This window comes from Artibeus jamaicensis, unplaced genomic scaffold (genome assembly GCF_021234435.1).
Source record: "Artibeus jamaicensis isolate MK-2021 breed Jamaican fruit bat unplaced genomic scaffold, CSHL_Jam_final scaffold_833, whole genome shotgun sequence".
In the NCBI taxonomy this organism is placed as follows: Eukaryota; Metazoa; Chordata; class Mammalia; order Chiroptera; family Phyllostomidae; genus Artibeus; species Artibeus jamaicensis.
In genome coordinates this window covers 14,127,802-14,153,251 of record NW_026522056.1, presented here as the reverse complement: position 1 = coordinate 14,153,251, position 25,450 = coordinate 14,127,802, and the positions used below count along the sequence as shown (strand labels likewise).

Sequence of the window (25,450 nt, the reverse complement as noted above, 5' to 3'; positions counted from 1 at the left end):
CCATTCTTCCTTGGGAAGCCTTTAGTGAGTATTGTCCTTATCATTTACTGGACAGTTAACCATTGACTGCTTTATATCTTTTATAATTGTCTTCAACATTTATGTAAATTTTTATGGATACGATATTTTGTGTTTTGTCTCAATTAGATTACAAGCTCTTTGAAGGGAGGAGCTGGATGTTATAGCTTAAACATCGCAAACAATCAGGAAAGCATCACATGAAAGTACAACTTGGTAACTCCATTATAAATAAGGACAAAGATGCTCATGCCATCACAGCATTCAAACAAGTAGCAAATGCCTGCGAGATGACTGCTAGGTGTAAGGTTCTAGATTAGGTATTGCTTTCTATTATAGAAAGGAGAGGCCCCCATTCTCATGTTTCTGTCCCTCTCTATATACCACCCTCATCTCTGCTTTCCACAAAGGGAGGGAGAGCTTCTGATTCATTATGAAACATTTTAGAAGTTGTCATTTCTCCTTGAAAGTTTAACACTCACCCGCTGCAGGCCCTTTATCCTCCAGGCAGCTTCATGCCCTTCTGCAGCCCAAGGTAATAATCAGAAGGGGTCGAGGTCAATTTCCCTGGTCAGCAAGGTCTGGCCAAGTCTCTCTGTTCTTCCTTGTCTCTGCCAACAATGGAGGGAGTCAGTGGGTTTGAGGCTGCAAATTGTCATCTTGGATTCAAGAAGGCAGAATACAGAAAGTCACACTGCATCTTCTTGGCTACATTCTCCAGTTCATTTCCACCATGGCAACCCACATTTGGGGGTATGGAGAGTTTGACCACCTCTTACCAAGTCATGCGTTTTTCCCCGTCTGACTCTTCCTCCCAGCATATAAACCATTTGGGGCTGCGGGCCATGGGATTATGAAAGTCATAGGCTTCTGGCCATAAGGCAATCAAACACGGGTAAAATCTCACTGCTAACTTTACTTTTTTTTTTAATTTATTTATTTTTACAGAGAGGGAGACAAACATCAAAATGTGAGAGAAACATCAATCAGGTGCCTCTCACACGCCCCTACCTGGTGACCTGGCCCACAACCCAGGCATGTGCCCTAACTGGGAATTGAACCATCAACCTTCTGGTGTGCGGGACAATATCCAACTCGCTGTGCCACACCAGTCAGGGCTCACTGCTAGCTTTTAATATTAATTTTAAGTAATATGGAGTCTTTATAAAGACTTTGAATGACTTTTATCTTAAATTTATTTATGAATAAAATAACATCTGCATTGTTAAAAAGCAAGTTAAGAGCTTTTGTTTTAAAAATAGCATCTAACTGAATATATTCTAGAACACATTCTAGAATATTCTTATTTCAGACCTGTGATCCCTCTGACCCCAACCCCATTAGAAAAGCCACTCTAGAAAAAAAGGGAAACTGGTTCAATGGCAGTCTGGCACACAATGCAAGTTTGCAGACACAGAACACTTCGCATTACGTGTGGGTGCACAGAGCTTCCCAGGTTCAGACAACTTCCTATGAGCAACAGCACACGGCCAGAGGAGGCTCCAGCAGGCTTTTTTTCTTTCGGCCTCGTGCTGTTACTGTTATTGTGAGATCCTCTATGCCTATGAGATTTGTGTGTTATTAGCGGCAAAGCTGTATTTCAATTTTGAACAATTGTCTACCATTTCCTAAGGCATCCTAAGCTTTGCTTAAGGGTGAGCAGACACCACTTTAAGGCCACTGGAATTGAAGGCAGCATGGATAACAGGAGGCTCACAGAGCAGCTTGAGCTGCTGCTGCTGCTGCAGCTGAACTTGCCGAGTCCCACGGCACTGAAAAGAATTCTGCACAGAGAAGTTACAGAACAGACCAAAGGTCAAGGAAAGCCAAGGAAGAGGACGAAGGAAGCCACAGATCTTCATCTTCAAGGTGCTGGCAGCCACCTCCTTGGTGAGACTGGTTGGAAATGGCATAGCTTGAGGAGAAATACCTTAAATACTCAAAAGTCTTGGAGATGAGTAGATAAACTGACAACGAGAAGATTCCAGAAGAAGGAAGTGAGAAGTAACCCCCTCTCTGCTGCTCTGTCTGGCAAGCAAACACATTCTGGATGCTGTTCACTGGATGATGTAGTAATTGTTGTACTTTTTGACTTAAATGCTATTTGAGTTACACATACCAGAATAGAATGTTTGCTTAACGTAGGGAGAAGAGATGTTAGGATGGGTTATGGATACTGTCTTCTGGCTTTACTGTGTTGACCAAACGCTTTACACTGATCATATAGCTACTTTAACCATTTTAGAAAGGGCTAGTGTTTTTTTAAAGGTTTGTAATTGCTCAAGGACTTATTTAGACATTATATTTGAGACTAAGGGGAAGGGATGCATAGCCTGGAAAAGTGTTCACCTGGGCTGTAGAGGAGGGGATAGAAAGTCTACGAGTATGTTAGACTAGAAAGAGTATGGTTGGATGGTTCTAGGTTGGTTGAACCAGTGGCTCAATGATATTATCAAGGAGCCAATTTCTTTCCCTCTGTTCTTCCCTCTTCAGTTCCAGCTTCATCTAAGCTGACTTTCCACAACCTGGCAAAAATTGCTAGAGCAGTTTCAGGACTCACATCTATTTGCTTTATCATCTGGGATAGCACCACTCAGTAGAAATATAATGCGAAGCCTATGTGTGATTTATAATTTTATAGTAGTCACATATTTAAAAAGCAAGAAGAAAAAGGTAAATTAATTCTAATAATGTATTCTATTTAATTCAATATATGCAAAACTTTATCTTACTATATAATCATTTTTAAATGGCTAATATACTTTGCATTAATTTTTTTGTCACAGTACCCTAATTTGAAGTGTTCAAAAGCCTACTGTGGCTAGTGGGTTCTGTACTGGTAGGCAAGATGGGTCTAGAAGAAGAGTGAGAGTCCTCTGTCCCAACATTCCTAGCTAGAGCTGACATTTACTCTGATTGGACTGGATTAGTCCGTATGACCATGACCGTGTCCAGGAAAATCAAGTGTGCTAATTGACTTGAAGCTAGGCATGAATGTAGGGGGCAGAATAATGCCCCCCCATCGCACCCCAAAGATGTCCACATTTTAATTTCTGGAAACTGTAAACATATTAGAATATATGGCAAAGGGGAAGTATAGTTACTGCTGGAATCAAGTTTGTTAATGAGATGATCTTGAGAAGATTATCCTGTTGGGTCCAGTGTAATAAAAAAGATCCTTCTAAGGGGAAGAGGGAGGTGGAAGAGAGAACCAGACAGATGGCGGTGTGAGGAGTACTCGGTTCTGTGCTGCTGGGTTTGGCAATGGAGCAAAGGGGCCACAAGCCAACGAATGGGCTTGCCTCTTCTAGGGCCGCCTCTAGAAGCTGAAAAAGGCAAGAAATGGATTCTTTCTGGGGGCTTCCAGAAGAAACACAGCCCCACCAATACTTTAAAACTTATGTTTTTATTTATTGATTTTAAAGACTTTATTTATTTATTTATAGAGAGTGGAAGAGAGGGAAACATCAGTGTGTAGTTGCCTCTTGAGCGCCCCCAGCTGGGAACCTGGCCTGCAACCCAGCCATGTACCCTGACTGGGAATTGAACCAGCAACCCTGTGGTTCCCAGGCCAGTGCTCAATCCATTGAACTACACCAGCCAGGGCCCCACCAAAACCTTTACCTTAGCCCATTGAGAATCGTGTTGGACTTCTGATCTCGAGAACTATCAGATAATAAATGTGTGTTGTTTTAAGCCACTAAATTTGTGGTAATTTAATAGAGAAGTAAATCATTTTTTTATGTATTAAATTGATTTTAGAGAGAAAAAGAAGAAGGAGGGGGAGAGAGACAGAAACATTGATTTGCGGTTGGCACCTTCTTATGTCTTCATTGGTTGATTCATCTGTGTACCCTGACTGGGGATTGAACCCTCAACCTTGGCATATTGGGATGACGCTCTCACCAACTGAGCTACCCAGCCAGGGCCAAAAAAATTATTTGATGCCAGCAAGATAAACTACTCTCAGTGAGACTATAAAGTAGTAAAACTCTTAGGAAATAAAAATCAAGAACCTTTTAAATGCAAAATCTTCATTCCCCTTTACTATTTTCCAATAGTGAGTCTAACATAAGGAAATAAGCTTATTGTGGAAAAAGGCTTTTTAACAAAAATGCTCATCCAGCATCATAAATAATATGAAAAGAAGTAATCTAAATATCCAGTTTTGGGGGAATGATTATAAAATTGTGACAGCTTTCCTCAGTAGAATAGTATATTGTCTTAAAGCGGTAGCCAGCACATCTCGTTGGCTTTAGGACAAAGAGGAAAGTTCGGAGAAGGTTAGCAGCTCTCCTTATACCTTGTTTGGGCAGCAGTGGTGTTCAGTTTTTCATAGGTTACAAAGCTGAAATCTCTGGAATCCAGGGGATTTGTTTATAATCAACCAATGGGTTTATTAAACTATTTTAATTAATTAAAATACGAGGCCCTGGCTGGTGTAGCTCAGTGGATTGAGCGTGGGCCTGCGAACCAGACAATCGCAGTTTGATTCCCAGTCAGGGCACATACCAGGGTTGCAGGCCAGTTCCCTGCAAGCCAGTTCCCAGCAGGGGATGCACGAAAGGCAACTATACATTGATGTTTCTCTCCCTCTCTCCTTCCCTTCCCCTCTAAAGATAAATAAATAAAATCTTTAAAAAAATAGAAAAGGCATGTATTGGTAAGAGAATGCAATGTAAATTCGTCACAGTTTTGAGACTGTGTCCTGTTCAAAGTGATCATGATTATTCTCATAGTGATAACTAATATTATTTGAGTGCTGACTGTACGCCAGGGCCTTTACTGAGGCTTCATACCATCTCAGCTGCTTCTTTTCACACATTTTTGCAAGGGCTGCCCAGACACAGTGATGCGTTGCGTTTTCCTCAGAGGCAGCATGTGTGCCACTGTGGGACGGTGGCTTTTGAGTTACGGTCTGTGGATCCTAGCAGTCGGGCCCAGGGTTTTAATGCACTTCTGTACATTGAGAAGAAGGACTCCGTGGATGACCACCCACCCCCACTCCCAAGCGAGGACCCCCCCAGACACCAGTGGAAAGTGGCGTGCGGGGCACACCCCCTACACAAGGTCCACTGCAGGTGCGGGCCGGCCCCAGGGGTAGTCGCCTGGGCAGGAATCACAGGGAGGCCAGGTCTACCTGGTGCGTGGAGTCTTTGAACGTGGGAAATAGAAATCTGGGCAGCAAAGGAGATGCAAATTCTTCCATTGGAACGGGCCCTTTGCAAGCCCTTCCTCTGTACCCTGCCCAGGCCTACGGTTTAGAGTGGAATAGATTTACCCCAGGTTTGCCTCTTTGGAAGCCAGGCAGGGTCAAAGGAAAATGCTATCTTTTTAGTCATACTTCATGGGGCAAGGTCTGTTTGCTTTCCTCTCAAGGGTGTGGTGGAGATAGTTCAATCGAGTCAGCCTCTGAATGGCTCAGGCTTTAAACCAACCCCATGGAGCCAGCCCTGAGTAGAAACATGAAACTTGAGGCATTTCTCTTTACATCTTTTACATTTTTACATTTCAATTCTTATGAGAAAAATACATGACCTAGTTTAAAAACTAAATTCTGCTGGAATATGGAAGACAAGAGCCCTTACTACATTTGAGTCCTGTACTTCGAATTCCCCCTCTTTTAAGGTATTTTTTTCCCTAGTATTTACTCTGTATTTCTAAAATACAAGCCCACTCAGCTCCGTCTCCACGTTCAGATTTAGGTGTTGGCCAAGGCCTTCTCAAACGGAAGATGAAGGTCGGAGGTCTCCTGCTGCACGCCCTGCCCCTCCTCCCATGCACACGTGCCCGTTAACTCAGTGTTTAGGGCTTTCGTTACTATGACTTTTAATTTTACTCACAGCTGGGGCAAAGGCATGCACTCTCCCCTCTGTGTCCTCCTCCGCTCACTTTGTCCTCCTCCCAGTTTAGGCCCTTTTCCATTCTTTGCTCCGTTTTGGTGGATTTGGGGGAGTGGTTCATGTTCCGTTTTCATCAGTCAGCTGTCCCTCCTCCAAAGCCTTGACTTGTGCTCATTCTTCAGAGTCTATGAGCTGATAAAAGAAAAGCTTAAGTCATTTCCCGTTCCAAGGGTACTTGCATAACTTTTTATTAGGAAACACTGCATGATCAAAAAATGTTCAGGCTCCAAGAGAGAAGTCTGTCTCAGAGCAGGATTTCGGCTGCTGAGTTTTGGACCTGGACACTTGGGCAGCCTCTCTCACAGTCTATCTGTTCTGCTGATGTTTGAGGCTGGCCAGGGAAGGAAGGGGTTAAGAGTCAACTGGCAGGAAGGAACTGGAGGGGAGGCAAAGGAATCCAGGCCTGGAAGGAAGGCTGCTTGGCTGGGACTGCCTAATCCCTTCCCTGACTTGCTAAATATAACCGTTAAGTAATCTGCAGTTACTGGGGTCACTCTAAAAGGAGGAGCAAGACAGAAAAATAAAGGGTGTTTTCAGTTCCAGGTCAAAGGTGTCCTGGAGCAAGCAACCCCCTGCACACTTTTTCCTGCAACTCAGTTCCAGGAGTTGAGTGTCGCGGTTCTGAGGTTTCGCAGGGAGTTGCTCCAGTGGTGTGCCTGCCCTTGCCGGGGCATGATAAAGATCCGCCGTCACTGGGAAACTTTGATGGAGAGCCTGCATTCCTCTCAGCTCGTTATCTGAGGAACATTCCTGACCAAACAGGGCAAATCCCAGAGTGGTGCTGATGAACAGGGGGTCTGCTGACCCCACAGGCTCCTTCGGGGAGTAGGAGTCCCAAGGCCAAGCGGCAGGGCCTGACTCCTGGAGCACCCGGGCTGGGCTCCCGCAGCACTGGGACACTGTCTCCTGACTTGTCTGTTTACTGGGGCGGCACGAGACGGGTCGCCTGTGCAATGTTCAGTGGAGGAGCTGGGCATGGGCTCTGTCAGCTGGAAACTTGTGTTCTCTGTTAAATGATAACAATGGAGGGAAAAGGTGTTGGGGGCAAGGCAAAGAGAAAGGGAGAGCTGGCTGGGCCCAGAGACCAGTTCTACGTCACAGGAAAGAAAACTCCATCCTGTATCTTTGGAGAGAATTTGTGTGCCCTGACAAGAGGTGTTCAAATAGCATTCCCTCTTAGGCAGATACACTGGTTCTGTTTATGAAAGAAAGCAGACGTCTTTCCCCACCATGCATGTTGTAGGAGGACTGTATACACATGTGCACACACATGCACACACATATACACACTCGCAAGTACGGCACCAGGCGCTTTGCAAACACAGCCGGTATGGGGCCAACCTAGGCTTTGATTCCTTCGCACTGGGCACTTCATTAATTTGCTTCCCTAAAATGTTTCATCTGATTTTCTGAGGCCCCAAATCACCAGGCACTGCTGAGTGTTCAGTAGGGTCTATCCCACTCTTTTTCCGTATTAATAGCCTTCCCAGCGAGGAGCGAATGAAATCTAGTTGACTAGGAGGGAGCCAGCCTAAAGGTCTCTCCTTTGACCATCACCTCCTCTCATTCGCTCCCCAGAAGCCACACAAGGTTGTGAGCTGTCCACACCTTTATTGGAAGGTTGTGCTGATTAAGTAAATCGAGTCAGTAGAGAGCCTCATCCCTCAACAGCATGTCTTCTCAAGCTCCAGCGTGCACACAAGTCACCTGTGTGTCCTGGAAATGCAGGCTCTGATTCCGGCAGCTCTGGTGAGAGTCAGCATTTCTAACTGGAGGATGCCAGCTCTCAGTGGGGTTCAGACCCCACTGAGGAGTGAGGCTCCCGGAACCTCGTTATAGAAATACAGAGCAACCCAGGGCACACCTGAAGTCTCTCCTCCAGCCCCCTGGATTTGTAAAGCTCCTCCTTCCCAAGGACTTGGGCTGTCCCCACGGCCCTGGTACCGTTGGCCTACGATCTGTCCTTGTGCTACTCAAGGACTGGGTGACACTGCACACGCGGCCTGCCTCCTGCGTCTCACTGAAAGCTTGTTGAATCTACAATAATAAGCAATGTGTGTGTGCACATGAGCAGCCAGCTCAACTCTGCAGTAGGTGCTGGGCTAATTTCATGCTCCGTGTTCACGATTCATACAAATGAGGTATATTACCATCATACTGATGATCCAGGATGACATCATACTGGTGATCTGGGTGAGGGACAGTAAAGAACTCTAATAACTTGCCAAAGGTCACACAGCCAGTGGGTGGACATCCTAACCACTGCCCCATGCTGCTGCCTCATTCATGACATGGATGACAAATGCCAGGAGGGATCCAACGAGGGGAGCACCTTCATGGTCTCTGGGTGCAGCTCTGGGACCCATGCCTAATTCCGCTATTTGTAGGATCTATCCTCGCCAAACAGGACTCCCTGCATCTGGGGCCTGAAACTGGGGCCACCCCAAGCACTTCCTGGTGGGTTTGAAAATGAGTGGAACAGGGTTACTTTACATCCACGCTGTAGGGAGAAGCCAAAGGGGTGATAATCTTCCAATTTCTGAGGCTTTGGAGAAGAAGCTCTGAAGGGAAAATGGACTCTACCTCTTAAGGTGGCCCTCAGACAACTCTGCTTCCCTTTCTGCTATTGAACTTGACATTCCTCCCTCCCCCCGTCTCCCCCCACTCCAAAGACTGAAAAAGAGAGTTGGGGAAACATCTATTTTCTCTGGGATATTTTACACTCAGCTGTCTACTCAGTGATCAAAAAGGGACACAGGTCCCTTATCTCCAAACGCAGCAAAGGCCGGGTGAGTCCTCATTACGTTGCATGTGCACTCACGCATGATTCACCAAGCACATAAATGCTCGAGTGTGGGAGGGGGACATAGACACGCTTGTGAAAACAATCTTTAAAAAGAACTCTGGGGAGAATCCATCTTCCTATATCTGCTTCCTTATCGTTACTGTGAGTCTTAAGCTACCTCTCACTTCATTAAACTTACCACGGGAAATTATCAACTGTGCTCATCTTTTTTCTGCATTCTTGTTCCTCTACAGCTCCGTCTGAGCTCTCCTCAGGGCACCTGGGGAAACCAGTCATCTCCTGGACACAAACCATCCCGTATCATTAATCTCTACTCCAACCGCTCCTTTCATCACCCCCCCTTCAATCAAAATCTGCCTTTATCTGCAGGACACTTTCTCCCCTCCTTGCACAGCATTCCATGTGCATACCTCCTGTCCCCCTCCTGCCCCATTCCAAACTGACGTGCCGCTAAGGGCCGCTCCTTATTCCTTTCCTTAGTTCCTTTTTCTGACTATTTTTTCCATCACCAACTCTCAACAACGTCTATGGAGTCTCCACCATTCTGATGCCCAGACCTTCCTGCCTACCACTCTTGAGGATATTCTTCAGATGCTCTGGTCTTTTGTTCCTCCCCGTTCTAGAAACATCCAAATATAACCTTTCCTTACAGTTCCTCAGCCCCCTCAGGTCTGGACACCTTTATCTTCGCTGGTCTTCTGTCATCAAGACACAAGCAGACCACGCAGAACCACTCCAGGCCCACGCTCTGGAACCCTGACATTCTCCTTTCAGCTCTGCAGGATCTCACATTCCCTTAACCCTGCTGGACTGACGGTCCCCGTGCTCCTCACTGTCTTCTGAGTGTCCCCCTGACTTTGCTTGCACCCTCGCCCAGGCTACAGACTTCCCCCTTTGAAGATATGCAGTCCCCTGGGGGGGCCATTCCTGGGCTCAACCATTTCTCTAAGGTTCTCACTCCAGCACTCCTGTTCTTTCTTTTCCACGAACTTCACGAGGTGCCCTCTCTGGGTAACCTGCATCTTCCACTTTCTCTTCTCTGATGTGAGGCCACCTGCCGAAGAGCCCGGTTGGTGGTTTTACTTCTAGTTCTTATTGTTTAACCTCAAGGAAGACTTCAATGACCCTGGTCTGCCCTGTAGCCACTTCTGGCTCCTTCTCGCAGCTTCACCCCTGCCCCCACCCACTAGCAAAGCCTTTTTTTCACTCCTCAAGTTCACATTCCATCTCAGTCTCCTGCTCTTTAGATATCCTTCTTTACTAAAAATATTGATTATCTGAAGTAAGTAGTTTCCTCATTTTCTGTCCACTCCTGTTGGCTTCCTCCTACTTAAAGCATGCGTTATTTTCAGCTCAGAATGCCGTAGCAGCCTCCTAACAGCGCGCCTTTATTCTTTCCCTCATTTCAATCCACTGTTGGATTTATTATTCCGAAGACCACATTCCTCTCCTGCTTAAGAATCTTCAGGGCTGCCCATTGCTGCTGAGTGATTTGACCTGCCAGGCATGGCTGTTTTCCACAGATATCCCATTTTGCATGCTGCTAAATGTTTGCTCATGTTGTCTTCTCTGTCTCCAGGATATTCTCTCCCTCATTGCCATACGATTAAATCTTATCTTACCTGAGAGGCAAGCTGAAAAGCTATCTCAGGCAAGAACTTGTCCCTAAAGCCTCACCGTTGCTTTCTTTCAGCTCTTGAATCCCCTTCCAGCACTTATTACCTTCCACCCTATATTATGGTTTGTGCACAATACTGTAAAGTCCCTACAGCTAAAAGTTCTATTCCATACATCTCTATACAACCCTAGCGGCAGCACAGCACATGATACACCATGCTGAAATATTCAGGGTGCTTTTGTTACAAATGGAAGGAACATCGCTATCATAGGCAAAAAAGAGAGAGAGAGAATTTACCAGATAAACACACGCAACAGTTCACACAGCCCTGGGAAGTAGGGACACCTGAGCCTCAGGGGCAAGTAGAACTAGGGACTGGAATTCAACAGGACACATGCTCTATGTCTCTGCTTCTCTCCACATGTGGGATTCAGTCTCCTGCAATAGTCAAGATCCTTCCCGTGGCACGGAGAACTCCCAAGACTCACATACCAGGCTTCCACCTCTTAAAGGGGCCTGAATTCAAGTCTCAGTGTGAAAGATATTCTGATTGGTCCAGCCTGGGTCAGATGACAGCTTCTGGACAATCAGCTGTGGTTGCTGGGGAAAAAATCGGATGACTTAGTCTATTGAGAGATAACTTCTGAGTTCTGAAGCCATTTTTAGTAAAGAGAAATCTTTCTAAGCCAGGCAGGCACCCAAGAAGTATAGCACACTTGTACCCATGAAATTTATTAAAAATATGTGTTTTTAAAATTTATATTACTTGATATGAATTATGTAGCAGTGCCACGAGAAGTTAGTCACTCCTTAGGGTCAAAAAACTCTAAGTGGTCCTTCGTCATTTTAACCGTGTACCCTATGCTTATCTATTCATTAAAGTGTAACTTCTAACAGTTCCCCTGCATTTACTTGAAGGAAATAAAATTGGTTCTTTTTAAAGGACCTTTAAAATCAAATTTTCCCCTAATGTAGATAGGCTTGGCCTCCCATTAAAATGGGTTGATGAATTATCAATGTATATACACTTGGACCCTGACAACAAAAAATGGCATCAGTCCCAATGATAGCTTTTTGTCGTACAGATTTCTGTGTATTTTGACCAGTTTTCTCTCCTCCACTTCCACCAACATTCTATACCTTGAACCCTGGCATTTGTGGACTTGCAAAGCATCTTTGTTTCTTTTATCCACATGGGTCATTATTTGTTATGAAAGATTATGAACATATTCCTTAAGATTGGCTTTTCTGACATGGTCCCTGGTGGCCAGAGCTCTGTGACTCAGATGGGAAAGTATGTCAAGGATGAGTTGGTTTTGTCACTTTGAGCTTTTTCACACTTTGAGATCTGTAACATCTAGAGGAGTCATTTTGAACCCTTTTATCAGTGTCACCTCACTGAAAGTCAATAATAAGCTTTGGTCCTTGAGCCCTTGAGAGTTGGGCGGATAGCAAGAAAAATCCTTTGTTTCAACCAAACACTTATGGTTAGGGGGAGAAAGGACCAAAGGGATGTAAGGATAGGAGAAAGTGAGCTTTTAATACTTTACACCAGTGAGTTTGAACCTTTTTCATCTCATGGCACATGTAAACTACTCACTAAAATTCTGCAGCACACCAATAAATTATGTTTGCCATTCTGACCAAAAAATAGGTATAATTTTGATTCATTCACAACAAAAGGCTGTTGTGCTCTCTGTTACCATTTAAAATATATATATTTTATTGATTATGCCATTACAGTTGTTCTATTCCCCCCTTCATTCCCCTCCACCCTGCACACCCCCTCCCCCACTATTCCCCCCTTTTAGTTTATGACCACGTCTCAAGTTCTTTAGATTCTATATTTCCCATACTATTCTTGCCCTCCCCCCTATCTATTTTCTACCTACCGTCTGTGCTACTTATTTTCTGTACCTTCTCCCCCCTTCTCCTTCTTCCACTCCCCTGTTGCTATGTGATCTTCTCCATGTGATCTTCATTTCTATGGTTCTGCTCCTGATCTAGCTGTCCTCTTAGTTTGTTTTTGTTTTAGGTGTAGTTCTTAATAACTGTGAGTTTGCTCTCCTTTCACTGTTCATACTTTTTATCTTCTTTTTCTTAGATAGGTCCCTTAAACATTTCATATAATAAGGGCTTGGTGATGATGAACTCCTTGAATTTGATCTTATCTGAGAAGCACTTTATTTGTCCTTCCATTCTAAATGAAAGCCTTGCTGGACAGATCAATCTTGGCTGTAGGTCTTTGGATTTCATGACTTGGAATACTTCTTTCCAGCCCCTTCTTGCCTGTAAGGTCTCTTTTGAGAAATCTGCTGACAGTCTGATGGGAAGTCCTTTGTAGGTGACTGTCCCCTTATCTCTTGCTGCTTCTAGAATTCTCTTCTTCATTTTAATCTTGGCTAATATAATTATGATGTGCCTTGGTGTGTTCCTTCTTGGGTCCAACTTCTTTGGGACTCTCTGAGCTTTCTGGATTTCCTGGAAGTCTATTTCCTTTGCCAGATTGGGGAAGTTCTCCTTTATTATTTGTTCAAATAAGTTTTCCACTCATGGCTGTTCCTCTTCCCCTTCTGGTACCCCTATAATTTGAATGTTGGAACGTTTAAAGTGTCCTGGAGGTTCCTAAGCCTCTCCTCCTTTTTTTGAATTTTTGTTTCTTCATCCTCTTCTGTTTGGTCATTTTTTTTCTCCTTCTGGTCCACTCCTTTTATTTGAGTCCCAGTTTCCTTTCCTTTCCTATTGGTTTCCTGTGTATTTCCATTCACTTCAATTAGTTTAGCTTCCATATGTTCCTCTAATTTGTGACTAAAATCAACCAGTTCTGTGAGGATCCTGATAAACCAGTGTTTTGAACTGTGCATCTGAAAGTTTGGCTATTTCTTCATCACTTAGATTTATCGGCTCTGGGGCTCTGAGTTGTTCTTGAGCCATGTCTTGCTCTGTTTATGCCTGTTACATATGAGGAGCGGAGCTTAGGTGTTCACCAGGGCGGGAGCCACCCAGGTCGCTGGTTTGTAACGCTGCATATGGGAGCGGGGTCAGAGAGGGACAATGGCAGTTCCCTCTGCCGCTTCTCGCCACTGGGGCCTGCACAGTCCGCCTTACCACTCGCTCCTTCACCGGTTTATCTGCGTGCGAATGTGTGACCGAGATCAGCCCTCAGTGGGTCCGCCCGCTGCTCCACACCTGGGATCCACCCATGGCTGCTGGTGCACCTGGGTGCGTCACATGCCCCGGGTGGGTCCAGTGGATCTTTCTTGCCCAACCCCGCTCTGCTACTGGCTCTGCCCCTCTTACCGGTTTGGCTGAAGGGTTCATTGTTGTCTGAATTCCAAATAGTTCAATTTTCTGTGGTTTGGCTGTGTTTTTGTTGCTAAAACTTTATTGTTTTTACACTTGGTTGTGTGAGAAGAAGGGACAGTGCTTCCACCTACGCCTCCATCTTGGTGGAAGTCTTTGTTGCCATTTTTTTATTTAACAGTCTAAGGGAAAGGAGGTCAGTGCCCCTGACTAAATAGATATTGCATGCTTTAAAAATTCTTGCAATGCACTGATTGAAAATCACTGCTTTACACAATAGCCAAACATCTATATGAAGAGGAGATTGATTTATTTGGATGATACAAGGTCAAATATCTAGACCATAAACCAAATATTTATTTCCATAGGTTTGGAATTTTCAAATTTAGCAAAGAAAAATATAAGACACCCAGTAAAACTTAAATTTGAGATAAATAATGACTTTTTTTAGAGTAAAAATGCCCCCATGCAATGCTTAGGACACATATATACTAAAAAAATTATTTGTAGTTTATCTGAAACTCAAAGTTCATCACATATTCTGTATTCTATCTGGTAATTCCACTTAAATGAGATATTTGGGGCTTGGATGGACACTGTCCAAATTTTACTTTTAGGCCAATAGTGCTTTTGCTTTAGATGTATGTCCATAGAAATGGAGTTCTTCCTTCGGTTTATCTATTTTTGCACCATCCTTGAAGAGGAAACAGAGACCCCTCTTCTCTACCCCAGGTTCTTTTCCATATGCCCATACCCTTCACATAAAGCACTAAAGCTTCTCACTTTAATCAGTGGATAAATTGAGCTGTACAGCTCTATTCTGTTGTACACCCATTGTTAGTTTGATGGCTTCCAACTTTGAATCCATTGTAGTACTAGTCCAGTACCACAACCTTTAGTCCTCCTACAGGCCCCTGAATGGTGATGTCGCAGCCATCTCTCTCCAAGGACCAATGGGTAAGCACATGTTTCCATGTGATGCACTTTTTTTAGGCTCTATGAACTATACGAAATTGTGCGAAATCCATTCAGTGACTCTTTAGGAACAGCCTATTGTGCCTGTAAGGTAATGAATTACGTTTCTGCTTGGTGATGTGTATGGGATGTGAACCCTCTTTCACAGACTCCAAAGAATCTTCAGTAAAACATCGGTTTTTCTCCTTCATGTGTTGTGGGTTTGGATGTGTTTTGGAGGATATGACAAAGGAGCGAGCACGGCCTTTGAGGGAGTATAAAGTAAGAGCCAAGGCCTCCCACAGGAGCCATCCCCATATGGGCTACATCTTGGGCATCCTTATCTTGCATATTTGATAGTAGTTAAAGAATCCAGCTGCATTTCAGGTTAAGTTGTTGCTAAGAAGACAACTTTACCATTCATGCCAAACATTTGGATTTTTGTGTAAGAGAGTGGAGATACATCTGGCATCTGCCGCAGTGATTCTTGGCATCAGTTAAATTTCTTTTGTTTCAAGGAAATCAAGGCTGATTAAGCAAGGGCAAAAAAAAAGATTCAGGGGAAGGGACTGGTGATAGACTGTATTGGAAGCATGTGGCAGAGCTCACAGACCAGCTAGGTCTTGGGAAGGACAGTGGGGCGGGAGCCAGGCCTTCTTCAGGGACGGCTGAAGGATACCGAGCTTCAGGGACTGAGCTCAAGGATATTTCTTCTGGGCTGTTGCTCTCAGAGGCTGCAGCCATTTCTCTTTCTGTTTTCAACTCTGGGAGAGAGAATCAGGTTAGTGCAGTGTGAGTCAGAGGTCTCTGCTCTCCGTGGTCTACCGGATGGTGCAGCTGTGGCCCACGGCAGAATCATGAGTCTTCTCTTTCCACGTCTCCAGCAAACTAAAAGTAGGTGGAAATGGAGTAACCCCAGACGCTCATCCTGTTGTGTCCCTTCGGTTTAACTGAGAGTTTTAAATTATTCCATCTACTCCCCCAACACACACACACCAATTTGGCGGTTATACTCACTGTTTCTATTCTTCTCGTGGTTACTCCAGAATTTCCAACCTGCGCTTCTAACCTACAGAAGTCTTGCAATAGGTTAAGCAGTACTTTTTACCCTCCTCTCAGGCAATATGAAGGCTTTAGAATGCCTACATTCCATTCCTCCTTACCTACTTGTAAGTTCATTTTATCATATATTTTAATTCAACTGTTAAAACACAATCAAATATTATTAATCGCCACTCTGTATTGTCAGTGTTCATTTGCATTGGCCCCTTTCTTTACTCTTCACTCTTTTTGTATCTCAAACATTCCAATAGGATCACTGTTTTTCTGCCTAAGGTAAAATATACCCTTTAGTATTTTCTTTAGGAGCTTTGGTTAGTGATGAACTAACAATTTTTATTTCTCTGGAATATTTATTTATGTTGTCCTGTCCTATTCTTGAAAAAAATTTTTTCACTGCATATACACTTCTGGGTTGGCGAGTGATTTTTCAGCACACTGAAGAGTTATCACTGCTTTTCTGGCTTCCTTTCTTTGCTGTCAGGCTAGCTGCTGCTCCTTTAAGGGCAACCTTCTCTTGCTTTCTCTGGCTGCTTTTAAGACTTTTCTCTTTATCTTTAGTTTTCTGCAGTTTCACTGTGATATATCTGAGTATGTTTTACATAGCCCGTTTGGAGTTTGATGGGTTTCTTGAATCTCTGGGTAAGTATTGGGAGCAGTTTTGAAAATGTGTGGTTCTTATGTCTTTGCCCAATTCTTCCCCCATCCATCTGGAATCTCTCTTCTGTGTTATCTTGCATGTCTCAACCCCTGTTTCACATTTTCCATCTTTTGGGTTCTGTGTTGCATTCAGAAAAATTTATTTTGCTCTTTCATTGACTCTTTAATTGTGTCTAATCTATCCCCTGGGTTTTTAATTTTGATTAAAACTTAAACTTTGTTATTTTTTAAATCCAGTGATACTTTTTAAAGTTTACCATTCCCTGCGGATATTTCTAATATATTTAAACACTAAGCATGGATTTTTAAAAAAAACTTTTTAATTGAATTTATTAGTTAATAAAATTGTATAGGTTTCAGGTGTACAGTTTTGCATTACATCATCTGTATATTGTTTTGTGTGCTCACCACCCCAAGTCAGGTCTCCTTCCATCACCATTTATTAGCATGGATGTTTTATAACTTACAAATACTAATTCAGTAATCAAAAGTCTACATGTTCTTCTGTTGGTTTCCTTGATGCTTGGATATTTTTAATTATATGCTACTCACTGTCCTAAAACATTATTTGTGAAGATGTTCTATGGCCTAAGATGAACATGCCCGTCTACAAAGAGAATTTGAATCTGTGTTAGCTTCTCTTAGGCAGGTAGGTATTCATCTGCCTGGTACCACTTTAAATTTTTTTGAAGTCTCACCCAAGAATACATTCATTGATCTGAGAGAGAGAAAAAACATTGGCGTGAGAGACAAACATCAGTGATCTATTGCCACCCCCACAGGTCCCCCAACAGTGAATTGAACCTGCAACCTAGGCGTGTGCCCTGACAAACTTCTGGTGCGTGGAACAACGCTCTGATCAACTGAGCCACACAGCCAGGGCTAAGGATTCTTGCATTTCCCAGGAGAGCAGTCTAAGGTCATTGAAAGCAGAAAAGTGTTGCTTACCTCTTTTTACTCTCAGGTGGTCAGTGAGTGTGTGTGGGTGATGCTGAGAGTGCAGCTGTACCATCCTCCTCCCTGTCCACTCCCGGAAATGGCTTGTACCCAAAAGCACAGGAAAGGTCTGAGGGACAATAGGAAATTTGGCTGAAGGCAGGTAAGATGACAGAGACAAGGGAGTCAAGTTTATGGTTAAAAGATGCCTATAGGCTTTTGTTGTCATCTGTTGCTACACTCCTGTCAAGGTCAGCCCCAGTCATAGGACCACCACTGGCAAATTTGACTCAGATTTTCTTGGCTTTTAAACTCCTATCCTGACCATGAAAATCAGAAAGGTAAAACAGAATAGGCAAGTGTTCTAACATTAAAGCTTAGAGTACGAGGACTTGTCTTTAATGGAAATCTGACAACTGATTTATTCCAGCAGTAGGACCAACGTAGCATTGAAAGTTGTCCTTTATTTTATTTTATTTTATCTCACATCTTCACAGGTGTGAAACAAGCGGTCCTTTAGTCTTCTACCGAGTCATCGCTGACCTTCTGCCTTCACTCATCTCCAGGCTGGAATGCTCTCCTGAGCCCTCAGCCGTCAGTGACACCCTGGGCACCGCCCCCATGCCTTCTACCTGCCCTGGCCTCGGACAACAACAGTGCTTCCCAAGTAGGCTTTGCTCCCGCCATGCTAGGAATGCTTCGAGTACAACCAAATGTGAGTAAGAACCAAGGTCCCTCATTACATCCTGCTTACTTCCTTTCACATTCCATACCCTACTCTTAGTGGGAGGGGGCCGGTCTGTTATCTGCTCCTGACTCCCCCTATAATGCCTGATTTGGCCCAGGCTTGTTGGGAGACTGAGTTCTTTATTCCCGTCCTCCTTGTGGCTCTGGGCACCTTCCTGGCTGCCCCATGCTTGCAGCCGTCTGCTCATTGTCTGTCAAAAAGACCCTGGCCCTGCAGCTATTTTCTGGTGACGTGTACCCTTGGCTTCTCCGCTAGGCTGGGGCAGAAAACACAGAAATGCGTTTGTGGGATGGCAGAGGGAGCAAAAGAACAAAAATCAGCCAATTCCAGAGCTTTGCACTTTCTGGGGGGTTTCAAAGTAGAAATGGTTACTATGGCTTCCTTGGTGGAAGTCCCTTCTCTCCTCCAAAATCAAGAGGCTTGCTGGACGTGGAGGCGGGTTGCCCTAGGCCTGGTCCTTTGCTTCAGCGTGAATGTCCTGATGGGAAAGGGAGAAGGATGAACAAAAGGCCAGCAACATCTCCTAGCGCTCAGAAATTAATCCATATCGAGCATCGTCTAGGTGTCTTGCACATTCGTATTTCTTAACAGTTTTGTCTTCACACACACGTCTTCATTTACAGATGCAGAAACAGGTTTACGGTACTAAGTACCTTGCTGAGTCACATAGCTGGAAAGGAGTGGAGTTTTAGTTTGGCGTTCAAAGTCCCTGCTCTTTAATTTTCTCTTATTTTAAAATAAATATGGTTGGTTTTTATTATCTGAATAATCCATCTTCTTTATAGTAAATTTGGAAAGACAAAATAAAATGTAGAATAAAAACAATGATTACACTATCCAGAGATAGTCACTAATGACATTTTAATGTCCTTTTCTCTAGTCTATGTTTATGTTTTGCTATACTATTCTGTGTCCTCCTCCTTTCAGTGTTTGAGGGGGTTTTGTTTGTTTGCTTGTTTGTTTGTTTTTAAATGGACTTTATGTGGGATCCCAACAGTTTCCACCACATTCTCCTGTAGCCAGGGTCACCTTGTGGGGGATGGGGTTGAGGGGCAGGGTTTGCTAGGAGGTAGGTCTTTCCCCTTTTGGGGTTCATTGGGAGATGAAAGCAGCCAGCCCTCCATCTCCATGAACGTGGGAAGAAGGGTGGAGGGCTCTGAGGAAAGGGAAAGTGTTCTCACACTCTTTCTAGGGACTTGGATTTTAACTTTGCTCTTTTGTAGAAGGATTCTGAAAGAAAACCAATAAAATGCACCTAAGCCATCAAAATAGATTAGACTTTACTTTTTAGAGCAGTTTTAGGTTCATAGCAAAATTGAGAAGTTACAGAGAGTTCCCACATTCTCTCAACCACGACATATACACAGCTTCCCCCACTACTGACATCCTGTGTCACAGTGGTATGTACACGTGATACCATCCTTGAACCTCCACTGAGACACCATTATCGCTCTAAGTCCACAGTTTACATTAGGGTTCACTCTTGGTACTGTACATTCTATAGGTATTACCTGTCATACAGAACCGCTTCACCACTCTAGAACTCCTCTCTGCTCCCCCTTTTCATTCCTCCCTCCCCCAAACCCTGAGCTTCTTACCGTCTCCATAGTTTTGCCTTTTTCCAGCATGTTGTATAGTTGGAATCACACATTGTGTAGCCTTTTCAAATTAATTTCTTTCATTTAGCAATGTGCATTTAAGGTTCCTCCATGTCTTTTCATGGCTTGGTAACTTATTTCTTTTTAGTGTTGAATAACATTCCATTGTCTGGATGGATTAGTTTGTCCATTCATTAACTGAAGGGCATGTTGGTTGCTTCTAGTTTTGGCAATTATGAGTCAAGCTGTTATAAATGTCCATGTTCAGTTTTTTGTGTGCACAGAAATTTTCAACTCATTTGGGTAAATACCTAGGAGACAGTTGCCTGATTAGTAAGATTAGTAAGAGTATATTTAGTTTTGTAGGAAACTGCCAAACTGTCTTCTGAAGTGGCTGTGACATTTTGCATTCTCACCAGCAGTGAATGAGAGTTCCAGTGGCTCTGCAGCCTCACCAGCATTTTGCATTGTTAGAGTATGGGATATGTGTTGTTCTGATAAGTATGTAGTGATATCTCATTATTTTTTAATTTGAAATTCCCTAATGACATATGATGTTTAGCGTCTTCATGTGCTCATTTCCCATTTGTATATATTCTTTGGTGAGGTGTCTGTTTAGATATTTTCTCATATTTTAAATGGGTTGTTTATTTTCTTCTTGTTGAGTTTAAGAGTTCTTTGTATATTCTGGATAATAATTTTTATCAGATGTCTTGCGAAAATATTTTATACCACTCTGTGGCTTGTCTTCTCATTCTCTTAACGGAGTCTTTTACAGAACAGAAGTTTTTAATTTTAATGAAGTCCAGCGTGTAAATTATTTCTTCCATGGATCATGCCTTTGGTGTTATATTTCAAAAGTCATTGCCATAACCAAGGTCATCTAAATTTTTCCCTCTGTCATTTTCTAGGGTTTTAATAGTTTCGCATTGACATTTAAGTTTATGTTTCATTTTGAGTTAATTTTTGTGAATAAGGTCCTTGCTAGATTCATTTTTTCCATGTAAATGTTCAATTGTTGCAGCAGCGTTTGTTGAAAAGACTGCATTTTCTCCATTGTATTGCCTTTGCTCTTTGTCAAAGATCAGCGGGCTACCCTTCCGTGGGTTTGTTTCCAGGCCCTCTATTTTGTTCCATTGATCTAAATGTCTGTCCCTTCACCGGTACCACGCTGTCCTAGTCACTGCCTTGAAGTCAGGTCGTGTCAGTGCTTAAACTCTGTTCTTCTCTTGTGGCTGTTCTTGATCTTTTGCCTCCCCATATAAACTTTAGAATCATTTTATACCCACAGAATAACTTGCTGGGATTCTGATTGAGATGGCATTGAACCTATATCCGAGTTGGGAAGAAGTGACATTTTGACTATAGTAAGTCTTTCTGCCCATGAATATGGACTATTTCTCCATTTATTAAGTTCTTTGATTTCTTTCACCAGCTTTTTGTGGTTTTCCTCACAGAGATCCCATTCCTATTTTGTTAGCATTCCTGGTTGTAAGGATTTCGTTAGTATGGAGTGCTCATTTAAATAACATTTTGCTTTTAATTTCAAATTCAACTTGTTCGCTACTGGTATATAGGAAAACAATAGACTTTGGTATATTAAACTTGCATCCTGCAAACTTGCTATAATCATCCATTAGTTCCAGGAGGGTTTTTTGGTCAATATTTTAGGATTTTTCTACATAGACAACCATGTCATCTGCAAACAGACACTTTTATTTATTTCCTCCCAATCTGTACACCTTTTATATCCCTTTTTTGTCTCATTGCATGAGCTATGACTTGCAGTATGATAATAAAAAGGAGTGGTGGGAGCAAATATACCTGCCTTGTTTCTGGTCTTAGTGAGAAAGCATGTAGTGTCTCACCGTTGATTAAGTTAGCTATAGGTTTTTCTATAGATATTCTTACCAAGTTGAGGAAATCCTCCCTCTATTCCTATTTATGAAATTTTTTAAAATCATGAATGACTGTTGCGTTTTGTCAAATGCTTTTTCTGCATTTATCAATGAAATCTTGTGATCCCCCACCCCTTAGCCTGTTGGTGTGATGAATTACATTAATTGAACGAGCCTTGCATACTGGGAATAAATCCTTCTTGGTTGTATATAATTCTTTTTACCCATTTTTGGATTTGATTTGCTAATATTTTACTGAGGATGTTTACATCTATGTTCATAGAGATATTACGCTGTAGTTTTCCTGTAATATCTTTGTCTGGTTTGGGTATTAGCATAGTGCTGGGATGACAGAATAAGTTAAAAAGTATTTTCTTTGCTTCAATATTCTGGAATAAATTTTAGAGAATTGGTATAATTTTTTTCTTAAAAATTTGGTAGAATTCCCTAGTGAATCAATATGCATTCAAGGCTATACATTTCCCTCTCAGCACTAATTTAGCTGTATTCCACATATTGATAAGTTGTATTTTTATTTTTATTTACTTCAAAATATTTTTTAAATTTTTGTGTGATTTCTTCTCTGAACCATGTGTTACTTTGATGTGTACTGCTTAGTATTCAAGTATTTCAGGGTAATTTTGATATGTCCTCCTTAATAATCAATTATTTTAGGATTTTCCAGCTATCTTTCTGTTCCTGATTGCTAGTTTAATTCCACTGTGGTCTGAGAGCAAACATTGTATGATTTCTATTCTTTTACATTTGTTAGGTTGTGTTGCATGGCACAGAATGCAGTCCACCTTGTTAAATGTTCTCTGTTAGCTTGAGAAGAATGCGCATTCCACCGATCTTGGGTGAAGTAATCTATAGGTGCCAATTATAGCCACTTGATTGATGGTGCTATTGAGTTCAGCTGCATCCTCACTGATTTTGTGCCTGATGGTTCGGTCCATTTCCCATAGAGGGGGGCCGAAGTCTCCGGCTGTAATAGTGGGCTCATCTCCTTGCAGTTCTATCTGTCTTACTTCACATATTTTGATGCTCTGTTGTTAGACACATACACATTAAGGTTTGTGATTTCCTCTAAATAACTTCTTAAGTCTGTGTTATACAATTTTATGTCTTGCTTTCTTTTCCTCACTAAAACATGATTTTTTTTCTAGGCACAAGGTCTTCTCACTCCATAAGTCCAATCTTTTAATGAACATGGTTCAGATGAGTTTGTGCTGATTTACAGTATCACTGCAGCAAGATGCCATGTGTGAGCTGTGGGGAGTGGTACGGTGGGGTACCGGACATCAGGAGGAGAGCAGGGTCAGAGGGAGCCCTTGGCAGCTGGCAGTTGTAATCAGCATGGAAGATGGCAGAAGGAGATTCAGTTATCAGGTGAGAGATCAGGCTATTATCAGCAGAGACTGGGCCAGGGACGTTTTTGCTATCCTAACACTTGGCTGTCTGTACAGAGGTAGGACCAGGAACCTAAGGTGGAAGGAAGTTTGAGTGCTTCTTATGAGAGGAGCCAGGGATATAGGCAAAGGGCAAGCCAAGGTTCAGAGTCAATATAAACTAGACACTGTGGTCACCCTCCTCACCCAGGCTGAGTGTCCAGCGGGTCTGCTGGACAGGGCCTTCTGGCTCTCTTCTGAAACTCAGAGAGTTTTCTCATCTGCCACCTTTAAGCAGTGTATAACTTCCTGCTTCCTTGGCAGCTGATCCATAGTTTGAAAGTGAATCAGGATAAATGTTTGACATGTTTAAAAAATGCCTCTGGGAGTTGCTGCAGTTATTACCCCATTCTGTTTGCCTGGGTTTGGGTCCAGGATTCCCCTCTCTTCTGGAAGCTTGGCCTTGATTGGCCATGTGTGTGCTCAGAATAGAAGAAAGGGCTTTAAAGAATTAGACAGTGTTGAAATAGGAGGCTTGGCGAGGAGTAGAGTTAATGGCAGTGCCATCAGTGCTACTGAATCAGCTATGTTCAGGCTGTCCTTAGTTCCCAGGCCTCCAAGGTCTTCCCACAATGCCCTGGGCTTTGGAACCCGCAGGCTCCTGACACGGCCAGCCCATGAGCAAGCTCACCAGGCCAGTAAACTCACCAGCCACAAAGATAAGCACTGGCCTTACCTTGCCCTCTGAGAGGGGCTTTGGCATCTTTTGTGGACTAAAATTTCTCCTGAGCTATCTTTTGTTCTTATTGGAATACAGTTGCCTTTCCATCACAGAATAGAAAATGCTCTGTAATTGGCAACAGGATCCTCCAATAAGCATTGCCTTGACGTGAGGAGATATAGCGGAGAGGACTTTTTCAGTACAAACCTCTGAAGGCTCAGACTTTGAATCGATATGTAGCTAATGCGGTGGGAGAACCAGTAAGGACAGAGCAGGAGGAAGAAGGAGTACAGTGCTGTGGTCAGGATGCACGGTCGGACACGCCTTGGTTCCTTCTTGCCTTGTTATTGTCCAGCTTTGTGCCCATGACCTACTCTGAGCTTCAGTTTCACACACCAGAGTTCCCAGCTTGTCCTGTCAGAGAAAGGTCATGTATCCAGCAAGTGTTTACTGAGCTCCTACTAAGTACAGTGAGCTCCTATACAGTGAATCAGAGCCCTGTGTTCTTCATCTTTCATCCCACATGCCCAGCACAGTATCTGGCACATTTAATGCTTATTGAATAAGTAAATAATTGCATGGGTGAAAGAAATAAATGAAAATGAAAAAATGAATCAGTACAGAAGCATTGACCATTGAGAATCTGCTTGGAAGAGTTGGAGGTCAAGGTAGTGCATTAGTTTTGATGTCTCTAGTGTCACTAACAAATCCATGGAAATAATTAGAAATCAAAGAATTGATTTAAAAAATACATAGCACAGAGAGAGACAAGGCTGCTAGGTAAGTGATGGAAGGCCAGAAGTTAAAACAGCTCCATTGTGTAAGGAACAATGTTCCCCGACAAGACAGTCTATCCAGGTCCGTTAATGCCCTTAATGATTCATTTCTTTGTTAATAATTGACATGACATGGAGAGCCTGGAAAATGAACTGCCAATCATTTCATTGTTTGGGATTCTCCAAATGTCTGGGCCCTGCTAACAGTCATCCTGTGATAGATACATGGAAACATCAGCAAAGGAAGATGCATTTTTAATCTTCTGAAGTTTTGGAATAAATTCAAATAAAATAAAGGTAAACAACGCCCCCCCCCCCCACCCCGGGTTACCTGTAGAAGGATGAGAGTAGTCAAGAAGTCAGGTTGCTCTAAATATCTGGGTGCTCTAACTGGGTCCTCGTTCAGAGTTGGAGACTCTGCCACAGAACAGTCACCCTACGCAGAACTGGTGGGGGCGGGGACAGCGGGATTAACGGGAAGAGCGCTGCAGATTTTTGCCTTGTCATTTCCTCTTTAAAAACAACAGAAACATTTCATCTAGCTGGGATTCTGAAACATTGCCAACTCTCCCTTCCCTATCTGCCTGTAAAATTTAACAAGAGATCATAAATAGTAGATTGCAGTCCAAAAATACATTTGAGGAATCCTGTTGAGTACAAAGGCGGAGGCCGAGGACTTCTGCCCAGCCTCTGATACTCAGTCCCGACAGAGAGAAGTGAGGTCACAGATCCTGGAGTTGGTTCCGCCCAGTAGAGCTGAGTGGAGGGCTCGAGGCGGAGCTGAGGCTCAGCACAGTCTGGTCGCCCTGGCTCTCCCTTATCTGCTGCTGTGTCATAAATGGCTCCAGAAGGCGGCGGGTTAAAACAACATTCCATCTGATGACTTTGCGGGTCAGGAATTCAGGAGAGTTCAACAGGACAGTTTTTCTGCCCCACGTGGTATCCAGAGAGGTCAGCCAATGGTGGTCAGCTGGCAGAGGCCTCATCTGGAAGGTCCAGCATGGCTCCACTCATGTGTTCAGAGCCTTGGTGGGCTTGTCCAGAACTGCGGACCAGAGAATGTT

At 43.3% G+C, this 25,450-nt stretch overlaps 1 long non-coding RNA gene across 1 annotated transcript; it reads right to left on the bottom strand.

The window, feature by feature from the left end:
* Positions 1-506: 506 nt before the first annotated feature.
* On the bottom strand, positions 507-24,815 carry LOC119036919 (uncharacterized). The gene is made up of 4 exons (XR_005080100.2): positions 24,718-24,815; positions 17,270-17,387; positions 5,862-6,053; positions 507-629 (listed from the first exon to the last, which is right to left on the bottom strand). It is a non-coding gene; the product is annotated as an uncharacterized LOC119036919 (long non-coding RNA).
* Positions 24,816-25,450: the final 635 nt, after the last annotated feature.